Here is a 9,598-nt window from a genome sequence, read left to right as displayed (position 1 = left end):
AACCCTAAGGAGAAGACATAACTTTCACTGTCCCAAAGTGGTTATGTTTAAAAAAAAAAAACAAAAAAACAAAAAAAAACAGGCACAGGTGGAACATTTTAAATTACAGACTTTCAATGCAGGGGCAGTGGGGGCAGGGGGGGGTGTCCCCCAACTACCCCCAAATGTTTCAGCTATATATAGTGACTTACCAAAGTGACTCCTCACAAGTACCTACAAGGCGACTGACAGGCAACTGACCGATGAGGAAGGTATTCGGACTGCTTAACAAAACCAACACAACTTAGAATCTTCATTATTAAGAAGAGAAAACCATTTATTAAACACTCGCCAGGCACCAAACCCTCTAGGCACTGTCACACGATCTACTCATCACACGGCTGCCAAACTCAGTGCAGAAACTGAGGCTGAGTAAGTCACCTAAGGTCATGCAGCACCAGAAACTGGATTCCAACCAGGTCTGACATCAAAGCCCACCCCAGCTTGCTGCAATGCTTCAGAACCTAAGCTTTGTGATGATCAATAAACTACATGCTTAACAATGTTTACACATCTCTGTTAGAATTCAGGGAAAGGTTGTTTTTGTTTTTTTTTTTAGTTTTATGCTTTTATTAACACAAATATGACGTGCACAACAAGCTGTCTATTCATTTTCTTCACTGCGCAACCTGGCATTGGGATTGGTGACTCTGATTGCCAGCTGGGCTGCTCTTTCCACAATAGCTTTGCGGTTCTTGGAGGAGATGTTTTGAGCAATCTCTGCACAGTAAGATTTGTTACACATCAGCAGCACTTCAACTCCTTGACGTTGTGCACTAGGAACTTCCTGAAGCCACTGGGCAACATGTGCTTTGTCTTCTTGTTGCTCCCGTAACCAATGTTGGGCATCAAGATCTGGCCCTTGAATCTTCTGCGCACCCTATTGTCAATGCCTCTTGGCTTCCGCCAGTTGCGCTTAATTTTGACATATCGGTCTGACTGGTGCCGGATGAACTTCTTGGTCCTCCTTTTAACGATCTTGGGCTTCACCAAAGGTCTGAGGGCAGCCATGATGCCCAGTAACAGATGGCTGCCACCTCCGCAGGCAGCGCCGAAGTAGAGAGCCCAGGGAAAGGTTTTTAAAAATAACATACACAAGGGGAAAAAATAATACAGGTTCTGGAGGCAGGCTGCCCAAGGTTCAAATCTTGGCTCCTCCACTTGCAAGCTGTGTGACCTTGGACTCCTTTATCTCCCCTGTGCCCATATTTCCATGCATTAAAATGGTAGCCATAACAGACCCTATCTCCTAAGGCAAATAAAGCATTTTGGTGTTGTTGTTCTTGTTTTAAGATTTTATTATTTATTTGACAGAGAGAGAGAGACAGGGTGAGAGGGAACACACACAGGGGGAGTGTGAAAGGGAGAAGCAGGCTTCCCACTGAGCAGGAAGCCTGGTGAGGATTAGATCCCTGCACCCTGGGAGCATAACCTCAGCTGAACAACTGAGCCACCCAGGTGCCCACGAATAAAACATTGAGAATCATTCCTGGCATGAGTTAAACCTCAGAAGGTGTGGGCTGGTGTTACTTCTTGCTGGCCACTAGATAGAGTCAGCAGCCTCAGGCCCACTGTTTTAGCAACTCATTTGCATAAACAAAGCCCAGGCTCAGCCACTTTGTGCTTACCCTATGGTTTCTTCCTGTCACTAACATCTCTCCTCACTCCTGCTCTGTGGCACTAAGCTCTGGGCCTCAACTTCCCATCTGTCAAATGAGGTGAGGAGCCCAGCTGATCTATCTGAGGTCCTTCCAGCTGGGCATGAAATGCCAATTGAGTATTACCCCCACCTTAAAAGACCACCAGAGACGTGAGTCAAAGCCAATTAGCAAGGGTCGTTTATTGCAGGTTCGAACCTGGACCTCTGCAGCGCTCGTTCCCGCTAACGCCGAGAGGTCCAGAGCTGGGTCGGTGCAGGATTTTTATAGACAGATACAAACAAGTTTCGGGTGGGGCTGAGCTGATTGATTGATAGTTTGAACAGGCAACCTAGGATTTTGGTAACTCAGGGCCCAGAAATTTCAGAACCATCCTAACACAAACATTACCAGATGACACCCACTCATTTTCCTCAAATCTTCTCTTCCGTGTTATGTATAAATGCTTATTTTCATAGCAAATCTACTCCAAGATCCCAGAGCTCCACGAGCACCCAGAATAGGCTGGGCAGGCATCCCCAGTGCTGAGGCTGGGGACATGATGGTCAGAAGCTCTGACCTCCAGGGGAGATGGATTCCAAATCAAGCTGCTCCGATAAGCAGGTCTTCCCTGTTGGAGAGGATTTCAACAGAGCACAGTTAAGAGGAAGTGCAGGCAAGAAACTCAGAACTTGGCCCACTGGACAGAGGGCAGTAGGACAGTGGGCTGGAGGGGTGACAGAGGGATGGAGAGGAATGGCACGATCAACAGAGGCCAGCCAAGGCAGCACTGATGCTCAATGTGAGAGGGTGGGCTGGGGACACACTGTGAAAATGGCTTCACAGGCAGGAAGCAAGCCCAGCTCAGCACAAAGCAAAGTCCTGAGCAGGAACCTTCTGGGACCAGGTTGGACACTAAGGTGAGCTGAAAATGGCTGTGGGACCCAGTGCAGTCTGAATATCACCCATGCCTCTCACAGGCTGGGTGACCCCGGACCAGTTATGCTACGTCCTTTAATGTTTCGTAAAGGGTATATTCACTCCATAACCCTGAGCCATGTTCTCATTTCGGTGAGTGTGGGAGGCCGCAATAAGGCTTGAGACGAGAACCAAACCAGACCGTGACTTGTGCCTCCTTTAAAGTCCAAATAACCTAACAAAAGGTTTAGGACGGGAAAAGTTCAGTAGCACTGGGAAAGAGTCTGTGCTATGTGTTGTGCGCTCGTCTACGTGACTTCCCACACGCTTACTAAACAAATGAGAACAATTCGGTTGGGCTAAAAAGTTCTTTGCTGGTCCTTGCTGCCTTAGTACAGCCCATAAATTACTTTGAGGTTTGCTGTATTTGTACTGGCATCAGCCATTTGGCGTCATGAGGAACCGTAGTTGCTTAACTAAACACAGATGTAATGTCACTATATATATGGCCTTAATGCTTTGAATAAACTTAGCACTGTTGGACATCCTCCTCAGTGCTCCTCCTGCCCCCCATCTCTTTGCTTCTCGATTTCTTTTCTTCATCCTCTTACCCTCATGTTCCTGGTTGATTTGTTGCGCCAGCCATGACAGGTGAGGATCTGATGGTGCCCACAATCTACAGAGATCCAATATATACAACTAGGACAGCCTGGAGGGGGGGTGGGCAACCCAGGCTGGAAAGGGAGTTAAGAAGGAGTCAGGAAGGGCGCCTGGGTGGCTCAGTGAGTTAAGCCGCTGCCTTCGGCCCAGGTCATGATCTCAGGGTCCTGGGATCGAGTCCCGCATCAGGCTCTCTGCTCAGCAGGGAACCTGCTTCCTCCTCTCTCTCTCTCCGCCTGCCTCTCTGCCTACTTGTGATCTCTCTCTGTCAAATAAATAAAATAAAATAAAAAATCTTAAAAAAAAAAAAGGAGTCAGGAAGAAGTCATTCCCACACTTGAGGCATGGGTTGGTACTGACCAGAGACACTGGGCAAGAGACAGTGTCCTAGGACTGCTGTAAGACTAGCCGGGTCCAGGCAAAGCACCTAACAGTGGGTAGATGTAACCCATCTGTAAAAGGTGGACGTGGGGGTGGTGGTTGCAGCTGGTTGAGCATCTGACTCTTTGTTTTGGCACAGGTCCATTCACCTGGCCCATTCACCTGTGCCTGCATGTGTTCTGTGGTGTGCTCTTTATCTCTCTCTCTCTCTCAAATAAATAAATCTAAAAAAAAAAAAAAAAAGGAAGTCAGGAAGGATCAGGAGACCTTCTGTTAAGGTCCCAAAGACTCCACTCTCCTCAACTAGCCTCCGGAAATAAAGTAAGTGGACGTCCAAGAGCCTCCTGGACACAAAACTTTCCAAAGCAAAGCTTTCAATTTCATACTGGAGAAAAGGTTGCTGTGCAAATTCAAGACAAAAAAGCCAGCCAGGGTGGGGTGGGTTTGGACGGGGTTGGTCCTGTAGGGCTCTGGCCACTAAATGCCCACAGCCCAAGCCAGGAGCCTGGAGTCTGTGCAGCCAGTGCTTCCTGAGGCTTCCACATCATGGCCTCGCCCTGAAGTTTCCTTCTGGAAGCTCCTTACCCAGGGAGGCCACCTGTGAGCAGCCCCTCACACACACCCCAGCTTCTGCCCCTCCATCCAGCTGGAGTGAAGGATCCCCAAGCCTGCTCTCTCTGGTCTCTCCTGCACAGAGAGGAGTATGTGCCCCGGAAAGGAGGGTCCCTGAGGATACCTGAGTCCCTGGCCCGAAGACAGCTGGCTTGAGAATGTGGGGTTTCGGTGCTCTAGGCACAGCAGTTCCTAGAGGAAACAGGGTAGGGAGCTCCAAGGTGGAGGGGAGTCCCGGGAGTCTGGGATGGCAGATGCCAGTGGCCCCCTAGTGGAAGGGTTTCAGTGACCCCAGAGGTGAGACGGGCCAGGGGTCAGGCCTGGAGGTGTACAAGGACCTGTGGGGTAGGGGGCCGGAGATGGAAGTGAACCCAGGGTGGTTTCAGGCCCAAAGTAGAGGTGTGGGGGTGGGGTGGGGGGAAGGGGTCCATGGGCCAGAAAGGAATGGTATCCTGGGGCCCCTGGGTAAAAGACACTTGAGGTGGAGGGGGCCCAGTGGGCCCAGGCCGCGCGGAGCCAGCTCCTCTCGGGCTGGGGAGCCCGGCGATTCTGAGGGACAAAATTTTCCATCAAGTTCTGGAAAAGAAGCCTGTCAGCACAGGCGTCTCTCCGGGGGCCAGACAAGCCCAGTGGTGCTGGGCCCCTTGATGTCAGTAGGGCCCCACGGGTTCCCTGGATACCGAGAAGTGGAGCGAGGGCTGTGAGGCAAGGGCTGTGGGGCAAGGGCTATGGGGCATAGGAGCACCAGGCCAGCAGGAACCTGTCCGCCAGGCCCCCCTCCCGCTCCCTTGGACGAAGCAGCAGGTGGCAGCGGGCAGGAGGGACACAGCCTCCCTCTCTCCCTAGCGCCCCTACCCCTCCCCAGCCCCTCAGTACCTGAGTCAGCAGGGCACCGATGCACTCCCCAGCGCCCTGCCCTGCCAGCCCAGAACCCCTGCCTCCCCAGGAGGCACTACTTGCTCAGTGAGTTCGGTGGGCCCACAGAAGGCGGTGGGCGGGGCAGGCAGGTGCGGGCGAGCTGTGGAGTGTGGGGGGCGGCAAACAGTGGTGCAGGCCTCTGCAGACCCGCGCGCCCTCGACCAGCCTCCTGTCTGTCCTGTCCAGTGAGGGGCCTGGCTGCGCCCCCTGCCGGCTCCTGCTGCTCTTCTACTGACTCCAGGACCCCAGTCCCCCGCCCAGTCCCAGCCTCACTGCCCCTGCTTGAGCTCCAGGCTAGGCCCGCTGCCGCTCCTGGGCGGCCGAGCTGCGGCCCTGGTGCAGTGTGGCTGGCCCTTTTCTCTCCCCAGGGCACAGTGGAGCCGCGAGGGAAGGCCTGAGCGGATCTTCCATCTGCTCAGTGCCAGTGGACATTCTCCAGGGGCATCTCTACCTGGTGGGCTCCACCCATGGCCATCTTGGAAGCCCTGGAATCCCCTTCAGAGACCAGGTGAAGCCCTCCTTGGGGAATCCAGGCTCCTGGGACCAAGGCGAGTTGATCTTGTGTACTGCTGTGTTTGTTCCCTGGCCTGGCATGGATTGACAGTTGCTGAATTGATCTATTCTGGGGTCATCAAGGGCAGAGCAAAGAGTTCAGGGCTGGGATCCCCAGGCCTGGGGTCCACACAGGCTTGGAGCCCTCTTGGCTGTCCCTGACAGAATGACCAAAGAGGAACCCTCAGAAACATGGATCTGCCTTGAACTGGCAGAGCATTCAGGAACAGGAAGGGGAATGTCTCCTTCGCAGAGTATCTGGAAGCATGCAGTGGAAGATGGATTTGTCTGAGCCATGGTCATTAGTGTTGGGCCAAGGAACCCCTGGCTTGCTTCTCCTACCTGCATCCTAGGTCTAAAAGGGTGTCTGGGTGGCTCCCTCAGTGCAGCATCTGTCCAGGATCCTGGGATCCAGCCCTGCATCTGGCTCCCTGCTCAGTGCAGATCCTGCTTCTCTTTCATCCTCTCCCTCTACTTGTGCTGTCAAATAAAATTAAAAAAAAAAAAAAGTTAAGAGGGGGGACAAAATGGCGCGGAAGTAGGAGGAGGCGTCTTTTCAACTTGTACCGCAAAATGAGCTGATTACCTACCAATCACCCATAAACTCCAATCACCCATGAAATCAGCCTGAGATCAGAATTATACACATGTGGATCTCTACAGGGGGAGAAGAAGCCAGTGGGCAGGTAAAGCGGAGTGGGAACTGTGAACTGATATCAGAAGATAAACAAAAGCGGGAGGGAGCTACCAGAGGCAACCAGTTGGAAAATAATACCCCAATACAAGCGAGAGTGCCCTGCGTCTGGGGACCAGCATTAACTCAGAGACTGGTTGAAAGCACTCCAAAAGAGCAAAGCATCTCTGGGGAAATTGTGGGAATCGGGGCGGCTAGGGACAGGGGCTTAAGTCCCTGGTCCCAGGACAGCCTCCCGTGGCGCTGAGGCAGAGAGTGTGGCAGAGAAACCAGCTCTTGGTCCCTAAGCTGCCAGCGCAAGGAGAATGCATGGGGTCTGTTTCCTGTGAGGGGATGGGAGCCACACCAGGGGGCAGAATGCAAGAGTCCTGCTATAGAGCCTGAGATACTCCCCTGAGAGAGGGAAAAAGGCCCAGCAGGTGCCCTTTGATACACGCCCTTGTTTCAGAGCCTGCACCAAACTCTCACCCCAGAGAGGTGTGGGAAGGCCCAGCCTGGTGCTCTAGGACCTGTGCCCCGTTCTCAGAGCCTGAGACCCGCGAGCGAACCTCTGCCTTCCCTGAAATTGGTGCGTGCAAGGTGGGCGCTCTTAGACCCAGAAAGACCGGGCACTCCCAGCCCGGGCCAGCGGGAAAATCTCAGTGTGCGATTGCTGCTTGGAACCTCTCTAGCAGTCTAGAGGTGCCCAAAGCTGCTGCTGCCATGCTTTTGGGTACAAGCAAAAGATCCTCCATCCCCAGGGACAGCGACTTGGAACCTGCTCTGCCAGCGGCCAAGGGGGAACTTATTTGGGCTCTGCAGCCCGACTGAGGCTTCTCTCTGAGAGGGAGGATCAGGGTGCGGTTTGTTTTCCTCTAAAACTACAAAAACCATCAAAAGCGGTCAAAGTGAGGAAAAAAAAAGTGAACAAACAAAAAACCGCCAGAGAACAAAAGCCTGAAAAAAAAAAAAAGTTTCCTCAGAGCCCACCCCCTTGAGGGGGGCAGTAGGACTTATGTCAGGGAACATCATTGACTGAAAACCCACATGGCAGGCTCCTTCCCCAGAAAACAAACCAAGAAAAAAAAAAAAAAAAAAAAGAGAGAGAGAGGGAGAGAGAAAAAAAGTACTGCAAGAGAACTACCACTACTTCATAGGAAAACCTTTATTTTTCATTCATTCCCACGATTCTGGTTCTTTTTATATATATATATAGGTAATTTTTTTAACCCCAGCAGGATGGAGGTAGGGGTACATGGCTGAGTGCCTCCCGGGTCTGACCCTGTGTGATGCCACCCAGTGCCTGCAGCTGCCCTCTGGAAGGTGTTGCTTTAGCGGCAGAGCCGGAGGGCACCACGCGTGTGTCTGTCTCCAAAGTCCTGGGCACCACATCACAATGCCTTCCTGAGAAGCAGAATCAAGGACAGTTGCTGATCTTCATTCCTTCCCACCAAAGGTATCTCATACACCATCTTTGGAAGTTGGAGCCAGGGGTTGCCTGGGTGGCTCAGTCAGTTAAGTGTCTTTCTTCAGCCCAGGTCATGATCCCAGGCTCCTGGGATCCAGTCCCACACATTTGCCTCCCTGCTCAGCGGGGAGCCTGCTTCTCCTTCTCCCTCTGCCATTCCCCCAACTTGTGCTTTCTGGCTCTGTGTGTGTCAAATAAGTGAATAAAATCTTTTTAAAAAGTTTGGGCGAGGGGGCGACTGGGTGGCTCAGTGGGTTAAGCCACTGCCTTCAGCTCAGGTCATGATCTCAGGGTCCTGGGATCGAGTCCCGCATCGGGCTCTCTGCTCAGCAGGGAGCCTGCTTCCCTCCCTCTCTCTCTCTGCCTGCCTCTCCATCTACTTGTGATTTCTCTCTGTCAAATAAATAAATAAAATCTTTAAAAAAAAAAAAAGTTTGGGCCAGGGACGCCTGGGTGGCTCAGTTGGTTAAGCCGCTGCCTTCGGCTCGGATCATGATTCCAAGGTCCTGGGATCAAGTTCCACATCGGGCTCCTTGCTTGGAAGGGAGCCTGCTTCTCTTGCTGCCTCTGCCTGCCTCTCTGCCTGCTTGTGTGTACTCTCTCTCTCTATCTCTGGCAAATAAATAAAATCTTTAAAAAAAAAAAAGTGTGGGCCATACTCTTTAGCCATTCTACTTTCCCTGGGGTAATTTGCCACCTCCCTGAATTTACCTGCATCTTTCCCAAAATCTACTTATCTTCCAGCCTTCTTGACCATAATGAGTCTATAAATTTTCAATAGACAGTGTGAACTTACACTTGCTAATATTTGCATAACATGCACCTCTTTCGATCTCAAAGAAAAGCTTCACACCACAATGGTCTCTAATCTACAATTAGGTTCTGTTCTGGGATCCCACTGGAATTCTATGCGCCTGTCCCCTAAGATCCCATAAATTGTGGTCCAGTTTCCCAGCCAGCCAAGGAAAGCACATGGGAAATCTTGCTGAAGTATGAGTAAGAGCCAACGAAAGGGAACATATTTATCTGCCTCGAATGCTGGGACCTGAGGAAAGCAAGTTTCATTACAGACAAATCAGGAAGGAGGTGCAGATTGCTTTTTATGTCACTCTGGAGTGGAGGTCTGCTCACTCACAGAAGCTCAAAATCTGCACAAAGGACAATGCCCCCCACCCCCAAAGTCAGCTGGGGATTCTCAGGAAAACTTTAATTGAAAGTATTACGGATTCTCCAACTTCCCAAAATGCAGGAGGAACATCTACAAGCAAGACTGTCAGCACTTTTAGAAAATTACACTTATTTACCTTTTTTCTTCCTAGAAAATCATCCTCTCTCCCAATCCATGATCTTCTTTTTGTAACAGTTTCCTAAAGAAGGAAACAGGTGTCCTCTCATTCCAGTTCCATCCAAAATAATAAAATAAAAATCTTTAAAATTAAAAAAAAATTGTGATTTGTTGAGACAGAGCACATAAGCAGAGGGACAAGCAGACTCTCCCACTGAGCAGGAAGCCCGATTTGGGGCTCGATCCCAGGACCCTGAGACCATGACCTGAACGAAGGCAGATGCTTAACCAACTGAGCACCCAGGAAGCCCCAAAATAATTCAATTTTTAATCACTTTGCCATAGACACTTTTGGGTGGCTTTGAAACACCAGAATATCATTGACTTATCAGTGTCCTCTTCACCATCTCAGAAAAGGACTGGGTGCCTCTCAGAGAGGCCTCTCTCCCCTCCTG

General features: G+C 51.1%; 1 pseudogene across 1 annotated transcript; it reads right to left on the bottom strand.

The window, feature by feature from the left end:
* Nucleotides 1–576: 576 nt before the first annotated feature.
* Nucleotides 577–1,086, bottom strand: LOC309857461 (large ribosomal subunit protein eL32 pseudogene; annotated as a pseudogene). The gene has a single exon. The product of its transcript is annotated as a large ribosomal subunit protein eL32 pseudogene (transcript).
* Nucleotides 1,087–9,598: the final 8,512 nt, after the last annotated feature.

Source organism: Mustela nivalis, assembly GCF_964662115.1.
Source record: "Mustela nivalis genome assembly, contig: HAP1_SCAFFOLD_746, whole genome shotgun sequence".
Classification (NCBI taxonomy): domain Eukaryota; kingdom Metazoa; phylum Chordata; class Mammalia; order Carnivora; family Mustelidae; genus Mustela; species Mustela nivalis.
The sequence above is the reverse complement of the archived record's forward strand: the minus strand, read 5'-3'. Positions and strand labels throughout refer to the sequence as shown.